This window comes from Vulpes lagopus, chromosome 3 (assembly GCF_018345385.1).
Source record: "Vulpes lagopus strain Blue_001 chromosome 3, ASM1834538v1, whole genome shotgun sequence".
Lineage (NCBI taxonomy): Eukaryota > Metazoa > Chordata > Mammalia > Carnivora > Canidae > Vulpes > Vulpes lagopus.
Window position 1 is genome coordinate 20,955,818 of NC_054826.1, and position 20,681 is coordinate 20,976,498.

General features: G+C 37.9%; 1 long non-coding RNA gene across 1 annotated transcript in view; it reads left to right on the forward strand.

Annotated features, from left to right (window-relative positions):
- Positions 1 to 20,681, forward strand: part of LOC121486744 — a 111,468-nt gene that overhangs the window by 84,796 nt on the left and 5,991 nt on the right. The gene's annotated exons all lie outside the window — the stretch shown is intronic.

Here is a 20,681-nt window from a genome sequence, read left to right on the forward strand (position 1 = left end):
CTTCATATGTGAATTAAAACAAATATTTAGAAAAGAATTAATATCAATCATTTAAAAACTTTCCTAAAAAATTGGAAGAGAGAATACTTCTAAAGTCATTTTGTCAGGTCAGCATCACCAAATACTGAAACCAGACAGAGACACAAGAAAAGAAAACTACAGGCCAATATCTCTAATGTAAAAATCCTCAACAAAATAATAGCAAACTGAATTCAATAGCACATTAAAAAGAATTACACACATGATCAAGTGGGATTTATCCTTGAGAAGCAAGAATGGTTCAACATAGGCAAACCAATAGATGTGATGTACCACATTAACAGAATAAAGAATTAAAATCATATGATCATTTTAATAGATGCAGGAAAAAAACATTTGAAAAATGTTTTCCCGCATCCTGCATCCATTCATCTATTTTATTCATGATAAAATCTCTCAACAAAATGGTTATCTTGCCCTTTGCAGCAACATGGATGAATTTGGAGGACATTACGCCACGTGAAATAACCCAGAACACAAAGACAAAGAGTACATGATACCACTTATGTGAGGAATCTAAAATAGTCAAACTGATAGTAACACTGATAGTAGCATAGTATAATGGCAGCTGCCAGGGCTGGGTTGGGGGGAGAGAGGAGGGGAGCTATTCATCAAAGGGTACTAAAGTTTAGTTATACAAGATAAATAAATCCTGGAGATCTACTGTATAGCATAGTGCCAATAGTTAACAATACTGCATTTTAGTTTTAAAAATTTGCTAAGAGGGTAGATTTTATGTTAAGTGTTCTAATAACATACAGCATAATAATATAAAAAGAATACAGGAAGAAACTTTTGGAGATGATACGTAAGTCGATGGCATAGATTGTGGTGATATACTTACTTGGGTATATACTTACCTCCAAACTCATCACATTGTATACATTAAATATGTGCAGCTTTTTGTATGTCATTCATAACTCAATAAAGTGGTTTAACAAATGAAGTAAATAAAATAAAATAGGAGTGGGAGAAAAAATAAACCAGAATCTTCAACTCTGAAAACCTTTACTAATTGGCTATTATGAGTTTATTATTAATACACATCTGTATGATTTGAAAAACATGATTTTGTTATGCTATAATGTGAAAATAAAATTTCTCATAAATTTTTTTTGATCACAGCAGTTTTTTCATCTATGATTAGGAGAAATGTAATAGAGAGGTGAAGGATATGGAAGGAGTGAAGAGATGTTTAAAGAAGCAGACCAAGTCAAAGAACTGTGGTACTATCCTATTTTTATTTAGGGTAAATATAAATAAAATAGTAAGTATGTATTTTGTAGTCTTTTTTTTTTTTCTCAGTTTTTACCACAGTTCCCATCTTGGAGAAAACTGTCTATATTTACAAAACTAACTTGAAATTATAGATATGTGGATATAGTATGAAAGGAGATGGGATAAGTAGTGAGAGAAAAGAGTGGTGGAAATAAGCATGGATTATAGAAGGTGGGAACAGAGTGACATGACAGGTGACTAGAGCCCAAGGAGAAATGTTATTCAGTGAGAAATTCCCATTGTTAGGAATGCAGATGGACATTTAAGGATGGGAACTCGTTGATATTAAATTCAAAGTGTTTGTAAGAAGTATAATCCTTCCCATAGCCTAAATCTTTATAAAAAATCTGTTACCACTCACATAGGTTCCCACAGAAGCAGCCACGATATGGAAAAGATAGTATTTGAGGAACAAGGCAAGATAATTTTCAAACTCAATTGATTTAGCAGAAACAGGAACTCAGGATCAAGCAACTCCAAGAAACTCCCTCCTCTCTTTCAAGGAATCCCTGGAGAGAATTGAAAGGAAGTTGAGTCTCTTGATGCACATGTGATTGAGCTAATTTCATTTGAGTCTTAAATTATATGGTGGTTTCAAGGACTTAGTTTTCTGAGCATTATAAATTTACTTCTTTCATTTCCCTATACTCCATGTTTTCCAAATCTCATTCCTCTATTCCCAAACCTTTAGTCTAAGAATTTCTGTACAAAAATCTGCCAATTCAACATATTTGTTACATATGCCAATACTTGGCACCATATTCACTAAAACCTCATTTAATCAGGTCCCAGGTAACCAGCAATATCAATTCATTTTTATTTTCTACATTTAATAATAAGAAAAAGGAGATATTAAAAATTAAAGCCATAAAGTCAGGATTTGGTTAGAAGAGTAATTATTCTTACTACATGCCATGCACTGTACAAAACTCCAGGGAATCAGTTGTGAATGGGATAGATTTGGCTTCTAGACACATAAAGTCCACTAGCCATTCCAGAAAAACTTGTCCTGTTTTATATATCTTTAAACCTAGGATTTTAACCCATACACCCAAGGTCCTCCAACAATAAAATGATTCACTTTTATACCTACAAAGATAGAAAAGTAGTTGAATGATTTAACTCAGAAAAAAGGTGGGGTTTTTTGAGTTTTAGAGACAATTCTTAACCTTTCTATAATTGAAGGTTTACAAAAGAAATATTTCTAATATTTATTAGAATTGTGAAGGAAATATAAGAATTTGGTAGTGTTTCAAATTACTTCTAAGATTGGCTACTTAATTTGTGGGGACTAGCACAAAATGAAAATGCAGGGCCCTTCTTAGAGGATTCTTAAGAATTTTTAAGCATTAAAACCAGCATATAGGGCAGTCCGGGGAGCTCAGCGGTTTAGCACCGCCTTCGGCCCAGGGTGTGATCCTGGAGACCGGGAATCGAGTCCCATGTCGGGCTCCCTGCATGGAGCCTGTTTCTCCCTCTGCCTGTGTCCCGGCCTCTCTCTCTCTGTCTGTCTCTCATGAATAAATAAATAAAATCTTAAAAAAAAAAAAAAAACAGCACATAGCCCTTCTAAGTTGGGGGCTCTATACAACTGTGGAGGTCTCATGCCCATGAAGCCAGCCCTGGTTCTAAGCTTATGATTCATTAATTTGTTCTAGAATTTTATTTGATACCTAACAAGGCAAACACCTAGTGGAGGGTGAAATATAACTGTATCCAGGAAAGCAGGTAACTAAATTTTATCACAATATATCACCTAAGCAATTGCTATGAAGACTGATATTATAATATTTTTTAAAATGGTTCACCTAATATTTATAACTGCTAACTAACAAAAAAAACCTCAGAAATAAGATTAGCAACATATTTTATGAATATGTAGGATTTTGAGGTTTAGAAGGTAATTTGGTCTGCAGATACTTTGAAGAAGTAAGAAATTATCAAATTTTCCCTTTTTGTAGATGAGCCTATGATATTGTACCTTCTACTAAAAAAAAAGAAAAAATATTTAGGAAATGGAAGTTTATCAGTCAAAATTTTTTTAAAAGACTTTATTTATTTATTCATAGAAACACAGAGAGAGAGAGGCGCAGAGGCACAGGCAAAGGGAGAAGCAGGCGCCATGCAGGGAGCCCGACGTGGGACTGGATCCAGGGTCCCCAGGATCAAACCCCAGGCTGCAGGCAGCACTAAACCGCTGCACCACCGGGGCTGCCCTAGCAGTCAAAATTTATAATCTTAAGAAGCCATCCTGTGAGATAAGGTGTTTTTAACAGGTAGGGTTACTTAATTAATTATGGGCAATTTACTTCCTAATCAGGTGGAAGTAATTGCATAAAAACAGGGAATAAAGTACATTTGAGTCCTTACATTTTCTCATTTTACTTAGTACATATTATATGGTTTGCCTCAGTTAGCTCTTCCACAAAAAAAAAAAAAAAAAAAAAAAAAAATTTCCTACTGCTCAAAGATTCGTTTTCTTCATCTTAAAAATGAGAAGTTTCACCTACTTGAATTCTGAATGCTCTCCCAGCCCTAAGTAAATCCAGATCACCTATTGCTAACACGCTGCCTGCAAATCCCTGTGCACAAGATATATATAAAAAAAGAATGAACCACCATTCCTGACCACAGATGGTTTACAATCCAGAAGGCAAGGCAAGCAATTCAGCCAATAATTATAATGTAAGACAGCTCCAAAGTTCTAAATTCTACACTAACAGAAAATCTTACCAAAGAAATACAGAACCTTACAAGGTTTGGATATAATGTAAAATTAATGGACTGAGCATGTAACTCAAATCAGTCTCCTAAACACTAGATGTAGGTGCTAGAGGCCTAAGTGAGTTTTTGTACTATCTTACAGCCAGTATTTTGGATGTTAAACTGCTCTGCCACCTGTACAAATGCCAAGGGCCATATTGACCTTGTGAGTACATTTCCTCCACTTTAGGATGTGTTGACTGAATACATAACATGGACACAATTTCAGACTCCATTTATCTTCATCACTGACTATCGCAGTCAAGTGACCATGAGGCAGAACACTGACTTCCTTAATCTACTTGTTTTGTATCCTGGAAAATTTTATTTGGTCGGCAGCCTTTTCAACATTACATAGCTCTCATATCACATATTTGGTCCAGTTGATTCAATTGGGTTATAGTACATCATTCATCTTTTAATAAACAATGAAAATCAGGAAGATTAAAAAGTGACAGTTTGAAATATATCATAAAATATAGCCAAAGTAACAGAAATTGAATTAATATGACTTTAACATTATTTTCAAAGGTCTTCAGTCTAGAATTTGGGCTCAATTTCCTGGCTGGTTGTAAAATGAGACCACAGTACTTAAATGATGTGCCCAAAGAGAAGCCATGATCAGTGGCTGAACTGGCCAGCCTGTGAGCAGCAGGGCTGCAGTAGATATTAAGCTTTTATATCCTGAGCTTCAAAAGAATCAAGAGCACAATTTTCGTTAATAAAAAGTGTGCTTACTCGAGTCCAAGACTTGAAATGATACCTCCCTGGTTATCCACTTGGAAAATGTGATAATGTTGATATCATACGTTGGGATCCCAGGGGAACAGACACTGAGATGGAGATTTGCAGGTGGGTGGCTTATTGCGAAGTGTCTGCAGTGACAGTACTTACAAAGGGAGTGAGGGAGGCAGGACTGGGCAGGAGGAGAAGTTGAACTGTGATGCATTTGCAGCAAAGTGATTGGCCACTCCCACATGTAGCTCTGGGACTGGTTTAGTTCTTTAGCTATGTCCCAAATTAAAGCAGAGGCTAGGCCTTTATATGGTATAACCTGAGGAGGGCCTCAGCCTGGAGCAGTCAGCAGGCAACAATGCTGACAGGCAGGAGCATAGGTGCCTTGGCCCTGAAGAGGGCACCAAGGCTGTGCACCTCAGCATCCACTGGAGTTTACTCCTTGCGTCACTCAGATCTGCTTGCTTCGTCCCATCTGAGAAGAACTCTTCCAGGATTCTGGTTGGTCTTTTTACCAGGGAAGACTTCCATATGGAAAGTTAACAGAATGAACTGAAGCCTCCATGATTCCAGCTAAGTCTCAGGACTGCAACTAATGCTTAGCATCTTTTTGCTTGACTACACATTCTACTTACCTGTTACCTCTGATAGTCTAAGGGGCTTATCTGAGGGAGGGACTCTGACAAGTTTTAGAACCCCATACTTTCTAAAAAATAGGGCTTCTGTACATGTCCATTTACTTTCATAGTTGGACAGTAGAGAACCTGGTTTCTGCACTTGTCTGTTTACTATAAAAATTAGGAGAGAATCAAGCAACACCATAGTAAATCATCTGGGTACCAAATATATCCCCCTGCTACCATGTGTATGTACAACAGCCCTACTGTCTCCTGATCATTAGGGTCAATTACTTCTGTTAGGATGGTGCTTTTTCCTTGCCTAACTGGTGGTCTTGGTACAAGGAAACAAAAGTGACCAGGAGGTACCTGTGTTCCCTAATAAAAGACTTTTTCCTTTGGAACCAGATTCTTTGTACCAGTCATGTCCTGTAGAGAAGGGAAGCCCAAATTCTCCAAATGCATCTCTGAAATCAATGATAAACACAGCACACAGAATGCAAGAGAGAGGGTTAGTATCAGGATTATTATAATATATAATATTATATTAGTAGTAGTATAGAGTAAGGTCAAGGATTGGAAGAAAAGTTAAAATGAATATTGTAGTGATTGAGTCAAAAACTGATGACGGGGGCACCTGGGTGGCTCAGCAGTTGAGCATCTGCCTTTGGCTCAAGGCGTGATCCCAGGGCCAGGGGTCAAGTCCCACATCAGGCTCCTTACAGGGAGCCTGCCTCTCTCTCTGTGTCTCTGATGAATTAATAAATAAAATCTTTAAAAAAAAAGATGAGGGCCTCAAAGCAAGACAGCAGCAATACATAAGAAAGATCAGCATCTGAAACACTAAAAACATGGAATAATCCAGATGAATAGAAGGGGAGGGTCCTAAGGGAGAATGAGAAAGCTCAGATAATCCCTATGACTCTAGCTTAGGGTACTGCCAGCAAAGATAGAGGATATAGGGGAAAGAGCATGTTTGGTTCTTTATTTGGTTTGTTTTCAAGTTGCCACAGGAGACTTAATATTTTAGGGTCCTACACTGACCAATCAATGACATTGAGGGAGCCCCCTAATTCTTTATGTACTCGTTTCAAACTGCAGGCCTTCTTTAAATGAAAGTTAGCTGTGCTCCTTGAATTTTGGAAACTGGAACAAGCATAACTTCATATCTTTTAAATGTTTTATGCAGATTATACTCCTATAGAAATTAATTCAAAGCGAAACTCATATGTTAGCCTGTGCCCATCTTGATTTTTCCAACAACTATCTGTTCCAAACTGCCTACTGGACCCCTTCACATGGAGAGCATGCCAGCATCTCAGACTCAGCACATCCAAGTTTAATTAAGTCCCACCCCTGCCAGTTTTCCCTCATCCGCAGACCTCAGCTCTTAGAGCCTCAATTTATGACGAAGGAGCCACCATCCTCTCAGGCAGGTTTGCAAACAACAGCCCACAGCACAAATTCAGCCCATCACCTGTTTCTGTTAATAGAGATTTATTACACTTCATCTATATCTTGTCTGTGGTTGCTTTTGTGCCACTGTGGCAGAGTTGAGTAGTTGTGACAGAAACTCTATGGCCCACAAAGTCTAAAATATTTAGAACAAATTTGCTGACAACTGCCCTAAATCAGCCAGGATCAAAATCTCAGAGTCATGTTAGACTCACTTCTTTTCTCTCACCTCATCCACTCCCTGTCCTCAATCTTTTTTTAAGATTTTATTTATTTATTCATCACACACACACACACACACACACACACACACACACACAGGCAGAGGGAGAAACAGGCTCCATGCAGGGAGTCCCACGCGGGACTCAATCCGGGGTCTCCAAGATCACACCCTGGGCTGAAGGTGGCGCTAAACCGCTGAGCCACCCAGGCTGCCCCACTAAATGCCACTACCACCAGATGTCTCCTCCTACTTTCCCCTCCCTATTTTCACTCAGCTTAACATACCTCAGCACTCTGCAAATTCCTAACATGGTCTTCGCAGATCTGCCTGGCTTCTATCTCTTTCCTTGTTGGTATGTGAAGCTAGAAAGAGGCCCATAGTCTTCCTTCTTGGGGCAAGGGAATGGTGGGGGAAGTGAAGGGGAAGCTTCACAGAAGAAATTATTCTACTGATAAAAGATAAATAGGCATTTATGACTGTGAAGAAGGCATTGAGAAAACAAGGTGTGTTTAGGGAATGGCCAGTAGTTGGTATTGTAGGAAAAATAAGTATTTGGTATTATGAGAATATAGTACATGCAGAGAGGAAAAAAGAAAAGTGTATCCATAAGAAGATAATGAGCCTAGAGATGGAGAAGCACATTCTAGAATCCTTATTTATTCTCTCCACCTGGGTCAGCCCCAGCTCCCACTCATCATTCATCATTCTAGACCCATTCTATGACATCTTCTCTGGTTGCTCCCAATCAAGTCCTCCCTCCTTCCTGTGGGCTCCTATAATAATGCATCCTATCTTCTTCCATCTATCACTTTCTTTTTTAAAAATATTTTATTTATTTATTCATGAGAGACACAGACTGAGAGAGAGAGAGAGGCAGAGACACAGGCAAAGGAAGAAGCAGGCTCCATGCAGGGAGCCTGATGTGGGACTCGATCCGGGGACTCCAGGATCACGCCCTGTGTCAAAGGCAGGCGCTAAACCGCTGAGCCACCCAGAGATCCCCGATGAGCCATCTATCACTTTCTAACTTGGGGGACAGGACAGCAGAATAGAAGCTCAAGCTTGCTATAAGTAGTTTGAAAAGCTATTAATAGGTAGGTAATAATCTTCCTCCACTTATTGCCCAAGTAATGATCAGCAGTCCCCTCCTCTTCCCAGGTCATGGCTTCCTTATTTATAGTGTGGTAGCACCTTGGAAGCACATGAGGTTTCTGTAGACTGGAAAGTGCTAAAGAAATAAACACTAACAAATACTTGGTAAAGATTTGCAATTTGAGGAAACACCTGCAAGTTTTGAGAGTGGGAAACCATTTGTTTAGTTATATCTCTCACTGGACTCTAAGAGAACTGAAGTTCAGATAGCGACTCTGTCATATGCATTTGTATCATATCAGCACATAAAGAACATTGCACATATTTATAAAATTAAACTGTCCCACTGAAGCGGACAAGAGATCTGATCACAATGCACTGATTTTTAATAACCCCCACACTAACAATTATGGCCCAGCTCATGTTTTCCTCTCTAAATAGTCATCTTGGAATATTTAAGTTTTTTGATATACAAAGTATCAAAAGGAAATTCAGAGAATTTTACTTGATATCAGTATTTTAATCAGGGAAGAAAACTGTGAATAGAGATACTTCAAACTGAAACTAGTTATGGAGCTCAGAGGCATGCTGCAACAGGATGGCTAATAGAGTGAAAATGAAGTTTAACCTTTACAGTGATAGGATATAACGGTGGGGTTGTCCTGACAGCAGGAGAGTGATTAACAGTGATTATCCTGTACCATTTTAGGAACATGATTTAATTTTTATTTTTGATGTTGGAGGCATTTTCTTTTTTTTTTTCTGAGTTTTTTTTTTTTGCATCTTTTTTTATTGGAGTTTGATTTGCCAACATATAGTATAATACCCAACGCTCATCCAGTCAAGTGCCTCCCTCAGTGCCCGTCACACAATCACCCCAACCCGCCGCCCACCTCCCTTTCCACTACCCCTTGTTCGTTTCCCAGAGGTAGGATTCTCTCATGTTCTATCACCCTCACTGATATTTCCCACTCATTTTCTCTCCTTTCCCCTTTATTCCCTTTCACTACTTTTTATATTCCCCGAATGAATGAGACCATATAATGTTTGTCCTTCTCCAATGGACTTACTTCACTCAGCATAATACCCCCCAGTTCCATCCACGTTGAAGCAAATGGTGGGTATTTGTCATTTCTAATGGCTGAGTAATATTCCATTATATACATAGACCACAGCTTCTTTATCCATTCCTCTTTCGATGGACACTGAAGCTCCTTCCACAGTTTAGCTATTGTGGACATTGTTTCTATAAACATTGGGGTGCAGGTGTCCTGCCATTTCACTACATCTGTAACTTTGGGGTAAATTCTGAGCAGTGCAATCGCTGGGTCATAGGGTAAGTTATATTTTTAACTCTTTGAGGAGCCTCCACACAGTTTTCCAGAGTGGCTGTACCAGTTCACATTCCCACCAACAGTGCAAGAGGGTTCCCCTTTCTCCACATCCTCTCCAACATTTGTTGTTTCCTGTCTTGTTAATTTTCACCATTCTCATTGGTGTGAGGTGGTATCTCATTGTGGTGTATTTCTTTTGTTTGTTTTTTTTTAAGATTTTATTTATTTATTCATGAAAGACACAGAGAGAGAAAGGCAGAGACGTAGACAGAGGGAGAAGCAGGCTCCAGGCAGGGAGCCTGATGTGGGACTCGATCCTGAGACCACAGATCACAACCTGAGCCAGGGGCAGGTGCTCAACTGCTGAGCCATCCAAGCATCCCTCATTGTGGTTTTGATTTGTATTTCCCTGATGGCAAGGGATGTGGAGCATTTTCTCATGTGCTTGTTGGCCATGTGTATGTCTTCTTTGGTGGAATTTCTGTTTATGTCTTCTGCCCATTTCATGATTGGATTGTTTGTTTCTTGGGTGTTGAGTTTAATAAGTTCTTTATAGACTTTGGATACTAGCCCTTTATCTGATATGTCATTTGCAAATATCTTCTCCCTTTCTGTAGGTTGTCTTTTAGTTTTGTTGATGGTTTCTTTTGCTGTGCAGAAGCTTTTTATCTTGATGAAGTCCCAATAATTCATTTTTGCTTTTGTTTCCCTTGCCTTCATAGATTTTAAGAACTTGTAAGAAGTTGCTGTGGCCAAGTTCAAAAGGGTGTTGCCTCTAGCATTTTGATGGATTCTTGTCTCACATTTAGTTCTTTCATCCATTTTGAGTTTATCTTTGTCAATGGTGTAAGAGTCTAGTTTCATTCTTCTGCATGTGGATGTCCAATTTTCCCAGCACCATTTACTGAAGAGACTGTCTTTCTTCCAATGGATAGTCTTTCCTCCTTTATCGAATATTAGTTGACCATAAAGTTCAGGGTCCACTTCTGGGTTCTCTATTCTGTTCCATTGATCTATGTGTCTGTTTTTGTGCCAGTACCACACTGTCTTGACCACAGCTTTGTAGTACAACCTGAAATCTGGCATTGTGATGCCCCCAGCTATGGTTTTCTTTTTCAATATTCCCCTGGCTATTCGGGGTCTTTTCTGATTCCACACAAATCTTAAGATGATTTGTTCCAACTCTCTGAAGAAAGTCCGTAGTATTTTGATAGGGATTGCATTGAATGTGTAAATTGCCCTGGGTAGCATTGCCATTTTCACAATATTCATTCTTCCAATCCATGAGCATGGAGTACTTTTCCATCTCTTTGTGTCTTCCTCCACTTCTTTCAGAAGTGTTCTGTAGTTTTCAGGGTATAGATCCTTTACCTGTTTAATTAGGTCTATTCCTAGGTATCTTATGCTTTTGGGTGCAATTATAAATGAGATTGACTCCTTAATTTCTCTTTCCTCAGTTTCATTGTTAGTGTATAGAAATGCTACTGATTTCTGGGCATTAATTTTATATCCTGCCACACTGCCGAATTGCTGTATGAGTTCTAGCAATCTTGGGGTGGAGTCTTTTGGGTTTTCTATGTACATTATCATGTCATCAGCAAAGAGGGAGAGTTTGACTTCTTCTTTGCCAATTTGAATGCCTTTTATTTCTTTTTGTTGTCTGATTGCTGAGGCTAGGACTTCTAGTACTTTGTTGAATAGCAGTGGTGAGAGTGGACATCCCTGTCGTGTTTCCTGATCTTAGGGGAAAGGCTCCCAGTGTTTCCCCATTGAAAATGATATTTGCTGTGGGCTCTTCGTAGATGGCTTTTAAGATGCTGAGGAATGTTCCCTCTATCCCTACACTCTGAAGAGTTTTGATCAGGAATGGATGCTGTATTTTGTCAAATGCTTTCTCTGCATCTATTGAGAGGATCATATGGTTCTTGTTTTTTTTCTTGTTGATATGACCTATCACGTTGATTGCTTTACGGGTGTTGAACCAGCCTTGCATCCTGGGGATAAATCCCACTTGGTCATAGTGAATAAACTTCTTAATGTACTGTTGGATCCTATTGGCTAGCATCTTGTTGACAATTTTTGCATCCATGTTCATCAGGGATATTGGTCTATAATTTTCCTTTTTGGTGGGGTCTTTGTCTGGTTTTGGAATTAAGGTGATGCTGGCCTCATAAAATGAGTTTGGAAGTATTCCATCCCTTTCTATATTTCAGAACAGCTTTAATAGAATAGGCATTGTTTCTTCTTTAAATGTTTGATAGAATTCCCCTGGGAAGCCATCTGGCCCTGGACTTTTGTGTCTTGGGAGGTTTTTGATGACTGCTTCAATTTCCTCCTTGGTTATTGGCCTGTTCATGTTTTATATTTCTTCCTGTTCCAGTTTTGGTAACTTGTAGTTTTCCAGAAATGCGTCCATTTCTTCTAGATTGCCTGATTTATCGGCATATAGCTGCTCATAATATGTTTTTTAAATTGTTTGTATTTCCTTGGTATTGGTTATGATGTTTCCTTTTTCATTCATGATTTTATTAATTTGAGTCTTTTTGTTTTTAATAGGGCTGGCTAATGGTTTATCTATCTTTTTATTTCTTCCTATTGGAGGCATTTTCAAGAAATAACCTAAGTTTCCTTTGTGTTCCTGAAATAAGCTACACTAAGTTTTGCTTATGGGGCTTATCTGGTTTTGTCTGTGAGGGAACTCTTCAAGCCTAGTCTCCATTTTATTTTATTTTAATAAAGAATATTAAAAGTATTCTGAGTGGCTTAATAAGTTATGTTCTCATTGGTCAAAATGATTGTGAAGCTTGGTTCTGTAATCACTTTAAGAATGTGAAATCTTTTTAAAACTTATGCTGAGTGTTATAAAATAGTCATGGGGGGGACAAACTTATTTTTTAGGAAAACAATCAAAACTATAAGCCAAGTATGATACTAATTCAGTTAGAAATTATACTTTAGAATTAAATTATGCTATTTCTTGCACAGTTACTCAAAAACAAGTCCAAAAGAGGAAATACAGAAACATTTGGAGCAACAGAAACAACATTCATTGGAATAAGGACCTATTTTTCAGAGTTCAGGACTTCCTTGGAAGCTTGAGTATCATCTTTATAAAAACCCAACCCATTCCTTTATAGTCACTCATCTTTCTGCTAACAAATAATCCCTCTTGGCCTGCTTTCACTGACACAATTGACCGAGTTAGGAAGCATCAAACAGAAGTTTTGGTAAAGAATCTATCTGACCATTATATAACACTCAGATTAGCTGATATTAGGCAAATATTATTGGCCCTTATTTCTAATAGTTGTTACAATAGAGTTTACTGAGGTAAATTAATGCATCTCCATGTTTGTTTCTCAAACTGAATATCCCTTATTCTCCATCAGGATTCCCAAGGGATCTAATAACCACTTGACAGTGTTTATACCCTGATTTCTATCTCTGTAACTAGGAATCTCTGACATTTCACTCTATACCTTCAATTCTTCCAGATTTTTCCCTACTTGCCCAGTCTTGACTTCTGTCTAGAACCATACCTTTCAATATAGTAGTATATACCCATCCACCTTGGCAAAGAGCATCCACTTCCTAGTCCCCAGAAAACCTGTGACTACATTACCTTAGATGGCAAAAGGGAAATTGTAGTTATGATTAAGGACCCTGAGATGGTAGATTATCCTGAGATATTAAAGGGGCCCATTGTAATCATATAGGTCCTTATAAGGGGCACTTGGGTCACATAATCGGTTAAGCATCCAACTCCTTTAAAAAATATTTATTTATTTAGAGAGAGAGAAAGAGAGTGCATGTACAAGGAGGGGGGTGGGGCAGAGGGAGAAGCAGACTCCCCACTGAGTGGGATTCCCAACACAGGGCTGGATCCCAGGACCTGGAGCTCATGACCTGAGCCAAAGACATATACTTAACTGACTGAGCCACTCAGATGCTCCAGCATCTGACTTTTGGTTTCAGCTCACGTCATGACCTCAGGGCTCTGGGATAGAGCCCTACACCATGCTCCATGCTCAGTAGGGAGTCTGCTTGAGATTCTCTGTCCCTCTCCCTCTGCCCCTCCTGCTCATGCTCTCTCTCTCTCTCTCAAATAAATACATAAATAAATCTTGTTGGTTTTTTTTTAAACCTTATAAGAGAAAGAGGAAAGCAGGAGAGTTAGAATCAGAAAAGGAAATGTGATAATTGATGCCAGAGGAGGACACAGGGATGCAGCTGGGAGCAAAAGAAGGTGGGCATCCTCCAGAAGCTGGGAAAGGAAAGAAATGGATTATCCCCTAGAGTCTATCCCCTGACACAACTCTGTCAACACCTTGACTTTAGCCCCATAGGACCCATTTTGACTTCTGACTTCCATAACTGTAAAATAATAAATTTGTTTTGTTTTAAACTACCAAGGGTGTAGTAATTTGTTGCAGTAACAGTAGGAAATTAATTCAGCTAGACACTAGTCTCATGTGGTTATTTAAATTGAACTGAATTAAGTTTTTAACATTTGAAAAAAAATTTCTCATTCTAGCTATATTTCAACCTCAATAGCAACCTGTGACTGGTGGATACCGTATTGGACAACACAGGTTATAGAATGTTTTCATCATTACGGAAAGTTCCATCCAACAGAATTGTGCTGCTATAGAGGTCTTTTTGACTTACCCCAGATATCCTACCAGCATAGTATATTTAACAAAGCTAAACTGAACACTTTCTCTTTAATCCCAAACCTCCTTGTCAATAGCATTGACCAGAAGACTATACAAAGCAGTAGTTTGATTTTGGCTCAAAAAATAATTTGATACAATTGTTTCAGGAATCATTTGGCAGCCCACAGATAAGAAAATGGAGAAACAGTCCATTACAGGTCCTGCTCTTTATTGATGTCCCCTGCTAGATGCCTAGCAGCTTACCTCACAAAATGTAAAAACAAAATTCCCTGTTCCTTTCAGGGTTGGCAATGATTCTGTTTGCCCTGAATTGCAGTTAGACTTTCCCCCTCTATCCTATCCTGCTTTATTCTCCTTCCCTTCACAGGCATTGATCCTTCACAAGCATCTTGTGCCCTAAACTCCATCTCAGTGTTTATACCTAGAGAATTACCCTTCAACATCAACTTACCTCTCCAGCCAAAAAGTATATTAAAAACAAAACTTACTATTCTCAGACTGTCCATAGATTTCTCTTCTCTCTTCTTATAAGTCCAGTTTTTGTCTTTGTTAACAACAGTCTGATAGCTTTCACTTGTATATGTGAATAAAATATTTCTATTAATGCTAACTGAAAATCTAGGAATGTTCTTTGACACTATAAATTTAAAGAAAATAAAACAAAAACACATACATAAAGAACACTAACAAATCTGTAGAAGAAACATTTAATGCAAAAGAAAATAGGCAAAATATTCATATGATAGTATATCAAAAGGTAAGTAAAATGCAAATGTGCTCAGAATCCTTAGTCATTAATGTAAATCAAAATTGCAATGTAGTACCACTAAACTTTTAACAAAGTGACTAGATTTAAAAGGACAACAATTGATATGAAGCAACTACCATTGTCATACACTGCTGAAGTAAATTGGTTCAAATATTTTAGGAAATTCTTGGCAATATCTGCTAAGACTGAAGATACACACACACCCTATGACCCAACTACTCCACTATTGGGGGAAATGGCAAATAGAAATCTGTGCAAATATTTACTAAAAACCATGCACAAAAATGTTCATAGTAACCTCATGTATAATAATTTAAAACTGGAATCAGCTAAAATGTTCATCAATAATAGATTGGCTAATATATTTTACCCATACAATAGAATACTACAGCATTAAAATGAAAGGAATGAGTGTTGCAAAAAAATGAATGAATCTCTTAAATATGATGTTGAGCAAGAATTTAGACATAAAAGTGTATGTTATGGAATAAACTATATACCCCTCCCCCTTCCAAATTCATGTGTTGAAGCCCTAACTCCAAATGTGACTGTATTTGGAGATAGGGCCTTTAGAGAGAAAACTAAGATTAAATGAGATCAGAAGGATGGAACCTATCCAAGAGAACTGGTGTCCTTATTAGAGGAGGAGGAAATGCCAGGAGTGTGTGTGCACAGTGAGAAGACGGCCATTTACAAGCCAGAAAAGGATCCCTTCCCAGAAACTGGCCCTGACAATACCTTGATCTTGAACTTTCAGCCTCCGAACTGTGAGAAGATAAATTTCTGCTAGTTAAGCCACCTAGTCCATGATACTTTGTTATGGCAGCTCGAGCAGGCTAACACAATTTAATATAAATTATTAGAAAACAAAAACCTAATCTATGAAATCAGAGGTAAAGTGAGGTCCTTTCATGAAAGACATTGGTTATGACTAGGAGAAGGCAGGAAGGGGACATCTGGGGTCCTGCTAGTGGTCTGTTCCTTGATCTTAGTGGTGAACACATCAGTGTTATTGTAAAATGCTATGGGACTTCTGGTATGTGTTGCTGGTATGTGTTGATCATTAGAAAGAAATAGGAAAGGGACACCAGGGTGGCTCAGTCAGTTGAGTATCCAACTCTTGGTTTTGGCTCCGGTCATGATCTCACAGTCATGAGATTGAACTCCACATCAGGCCCTACACTCAGAGAGAAATCTGCTTCAGATTCTCTTCCTCTCCCTCCCCTTCTGCCCTCTCCCTGCTGGTATGCATGTGTGCGCTCTCTCTCAAATAAATAAAATCTTTTAAAATAAGTGAATAAAATAAATAAACAGGACAAATCAGATTCATCAGGGGAGGATAAATGGTGGATGCCAGAGGAGTTCAGGGGACCTGGATAAAATAGAGCCCTCCAACCCCTACTTCCTCATGGGAACTGATACAAAACAGGTTTTCTGCCTTCCTTTTCTCATCCCTATATTTTTATTTCTCAGAGAATACATTCACTTAGGAGAACTTCAGAAAGCCCCTCTCAGTAGGGCTGACTGTAAAAGAATGGGAAAGGAAAAGGTAGCCCCCTGGCCAAAGGTGGTAACACAAATAGATGTTTGTTTCCAAAACCAGATTTGTAAGACTGCAAGACCAAGCTCGTATGGGTACTGCCCAGCCTGGTTTCATGAACGGTGGTCTCTAAATAGTTCCTAATAAAAATTATCTTAAGAAAGTACAAACTAAGAATTTATCACCACGTTGGATTTTATATGCCTTGTATATTTGTTTCTTTAGATAAAACTCCAGGAAAATACTTCATCTTTTTTTCCTCCAGAATAAACTTCAGAAAGTTTTGGTAAGAATTTGCCCAAATCAGGCAAAATATGGAATTTGATTTTGGATCCATGTTACTATATGTGCTGGCTTCAGGAGCACCTGGTTTTATCTGCACTTACCCTTAAAGCTGGATTCAGCACTTCTCCACATTTTTTCTTTCTTTTTTTAAAAAAGATTTTATTTATTTACTCATGAGAGACAGAAAGAGAGAGAGAGAGAGAGAGAAAAGCAGAGGGAGAAGCAGGCTCCATGCAGGGAGCCTGACTGGGACTCTATCCCAGAACTCCAGGATCACGCCCTGGGCTGAAGGCGGCACTAAACTGCTGAGCCACCCAGGCTGCCCTCCACATTTATTCTTAAGAATTGACTACCTTCAAAGGCAATATTAAGCAATATATATTTTCCAGAAGATTTAGGAAAATATTTGGGGAAAGTAGTTTTAATGACAAATACTGTAGAGCAGCTATTCAATAAACCACCCATTCAGTAATCTTTTTTTTTTTTTTTTGCACTTAGGCTCTTGGCTTCATACCAATCTGAGGTCTTCTCACTGATACTTTCCCTCACTTTCCTAGCTAAATCCTTTCTGCTCTACAGTCTTCCAAAGTCCAACTCTAGTGAGCCAGCCCTCCTGATGCATATACAGCCCAATGGGAAAGGTAGTCCAGCCTTTGACCCAATTTCTTTCTCAGTTAACTGTCCTGTGGGCTTGACCAGCCTTTCATAATCCACCAGAACTTTAGATGATAAATTTTCATCTAAAGCATTGCATATATAAGCAGAAAGGTGAGCAATATTTTTTGCATGCTTGCTCCGATTAACAAAAATTTAGTTTAGAATCGGGACTTCTCTGAGCACATAACTTCTCAGTGCTACACATTCGCCATGAATTTGAACATTTGTGGAAAATTTGGGGACACTTAAAAATTGTGGTGCTGTGGGGCCACCTGAGTGGCTCAGCCAGTTGAGTGGCTCAGCCAGTTAAGTGGCTGGCTCTTGATTTTGGCTCAGGTCATGGTCTCCAGGCCCTGGGATCAAGCCCCATGTTGCTCCATGCTCAGCAAGGAGTCTGTTTGAGATTTTCCCTCTCTCCCTCTGCCCTTCCCTCTGCTTGTGTGCTCTCTGTCTCTCAAATAAATGCATCTTTTTTTTTTTAAATTATGGTGCTGTGAAAACACAATGTATTTCTATACTTTCATCTTGCTTCCATGATTCTGGCCTAAATGCAGAAAAGCAGTAAACACACTAGCCAATAATAGCTGACCATGGTTGACAGCAAAACATGTACATACTGTACAGATAAAAAAAAATATCCTTTTCATATGACATACTGACCTCTCAATTTGTGTCATTTCCTTGTGATGACTCAAACAAAACAGTGACTAAGATGGTAAATGCTTTTACTTTGAATAGATCAAAATGCCTGTGACAAAACTGTTCTGATCTAATGCAGTGTCGAGTGATCCACATACCATGTGAACACTGCCATCAGAAAAGTGTCAATACCCGAATTTCTGTCACTCACCCTATTTTGAAGATCTGGGCTGCTTGTATTGCTTTTTCTTTCTCAGGTTCAATATCCTAATTCATTATAGCATCAACCTTTATGTGCACTTATTAAGCCAAATTCACATTTAGCCTACCCTGTCATTTCAATCATTTTTCCATCTAGTCATCCGTTTAAAAAAAATACTTGTTGACTAGCTCATATTTGAAAGGTATCTTATAATATAAGAGTTATAAAGATGAATAAGGTAATTCCCCATATTCATTAACTTCACATTTAATCAAGGAAATTATACATTGAAAACAGAACAAATAACTATAAACAATAAAGACAAAGTAGAAGAAGAAGAGGTTGTTTATTGCCTGAAGGAAGTGGGGGAGCCAGAATGATCTTTTCAAAGCTAATCAGATCATCTCCTCTACTTAAATCCCTCTAATGGCTTCCCCATCACATTCAAAATAAAAAATAAAATGTGAGCATTTCAAACCAATCTCCAGCTTTTTAGCCAGCATTAAATCCTCCTATTGTATCTCTTATTCATTGTGTGTCTGACACGCTGGTCTTCAATTCAAACAGGAGGTAGAATATATTTTTTTAATTAAATTGCTTACTGTTGCATGTCTTGTGTTTATATGTCAGAGGAGCCCTTCCTGTAACATGTCAAAACAGTGAAGCCACCATTAAATACTTCTGGTAGTGTCAAAATTTCCCAGCTACAGACCACAGGGGAAAGAAAGGATTTATGCTATGACCTGTCATCATATCCATAGCATGGTGCTTTGGTTTTAAAGTGGTGTCTTTCTGCAGTAGCCCCAAAACTCAACGTTAGGAAAGAACTCTGGAAAAGTATCCTCTGATTATATCTTTTAGAAGTTTTGTAATAAGTGAAAGGATGGTTTTCATAGCAATAATAACAAGAGTAGCTAACATTTATTAAGCACATTGCTATGTATATTTTTAAGATTTTATTTATTTATTCATGAGAGACACAGAGAGAGAGAGAGAGAGACAGAGACAGAGAGGCAGAGACACAGGCAGAGGGAGAAGCAGGCTCCATGCAGGGAGCCCAATGTGGGACTCGATCCAGGGTCTCCAGGATCACACCCTGGGCCGAAGGCAGACGCTTAATGGCTGAGCCACCCAGGCATCCCAAATTGCTATGTATTTATGTCAAGAAGTAATGCTAATTTCTTTACACATTTAAGTTAATTCCCCTCAAGCCCATGATGTAATACTGTTACTATTATAATTTTCTTGGTAAAAAGCAAAGTTAGAGAAGTCAGTACTTTGCACAAGAATATAATTTGCTATCTAGAATGAGCTTTTATTTTTTAATTTTTAATTTTTTAGAATGCCCTTTCAAAATTATGTCATGTATCATTCGATGTCAATATAACAAATTTTTATTACACCATAGCAAATCTTTCTGGATTCCTTATTATTCCAAGCAGAGTTAACACCTGTGTTATGTTTTGAACCCCTAGAAGTACAAAACTATTGCAAATGATAGTTTGTCCCTAGGCATGGGCCTGTAGATGGGCACAACAATGAGCATACAAGCAAATTATTTTTCTAGATAAAAACTATGTCTTTGGAAAAAAAAAAAAAAAAACCATACCTTTGGTTTTTTTTTTTTTTTTTTACAAATGTAATTAAATATGAGCATTTTGACAATTTCTCAAAAGGCATTCAAAGTTAAGTACTGTTATTTTAAATAGTAACATGATAAAAAAAAATCAATAGTATCTCAGTGCTATCAAATCTCATTTCCTCAGTGGCTTCTCTGAGATTGCCATGGCTCAAAGTAATACATTTTGCAGTGAGAAAAGACACATTAGGCTTTAACCAAGGGATGTATTTCTTTTTATAGTTACAGAGCATAAGACTCTCTTGGGGTGCTTGAGAATCTGATTAGCAAGGCTGACTTAAGTGGGACTCATGAATTGGCATTTTAACCAGTATCCAAGTGATTTAATTTAGTATCAGGGAAGTCATTTTGAAAAACATTGTTCTTGGACATACTAAAAGTATTTTCCTACTTAGGAAAGAAAAAAGGAGCCAAGTAACATCTTCTTACTTGCTTAAAAGAATAGAAAGCAGGGAAAGAAGACCCCATCTCTTGCTAGATTTAGCAAATAAAACATAGGACATATAGTTAAATTTGAATTTCAGATAAATAATGGACAATTTTTTTCGGAGAAACAATATGTAAATATATCTCATACAATATTTGGGAGACATTTGTAGTAAAAAAATTAGTCATTGTTTAAAATTCAAATTTACTTAGGTATTTTATCTGGCAACATTATAGAGAGGACAATCGTTTCAATTCAATGGATTTTAAGATTGCACTCAGGTTTGTCTAGGCCCAACTGGATATTATAAA